General features: G+C 41.7%; 1 protein-coding gene across 1 annotated transcript in view; it reads right to left on the reverse strand.

Annotated features, from left to right (window-relative positions):
• LOC119588620 (ankyrin repeat domain-containing protein 65-like) overlaps positions 1–259 on the reverse strand; it is a gene marked incomplete in the record, with an annotated part of 23,463 nt that overhangs the window by 6,866 nt on the left and 16,338 nt on the right.

The following is a 259-nucleotide window of genomic DNA, read 5'->3' on the forward strand; positions in this document are numbered from 1 at the left end:
AGCCGGCGTCCTCAGTGATATTTGCACCCTAAATTAGTACACATGCATTCAGAAACTAGAGCTTGTAGATTGGGGAGAAAACTAAGACGTGAAGACAAGACGTTAAGTCCTAGATTGAGGGTCTTGTCTGCAGTGCAACCTCTAATGGCGCTTTTGTGAGTCTGAACTGGGATCTTAGACAAAAAAGCCCTGATAATTAGCCAAGGCCAAAAGAAACAAAGGACTCGAAAACAAAAAAAAACAAAATGTTTGTGCAGGT

The sequence above is a fragment of the Penaeus monodon genome, chromosome 24 (genome assembly GCF_015228065.2).
Source record: "Penaeus monodon isolate SGIC_2016 chromosome 24, NSTDA_Pmon_1, whole genome shotgun sequence".
Taxonomy (NCBI): Eukaryota; Metazoa; Arthropoda; class Malacostraca; order Decapoda; family Penaeidae; genus Penaeus; species Penaeus monodon.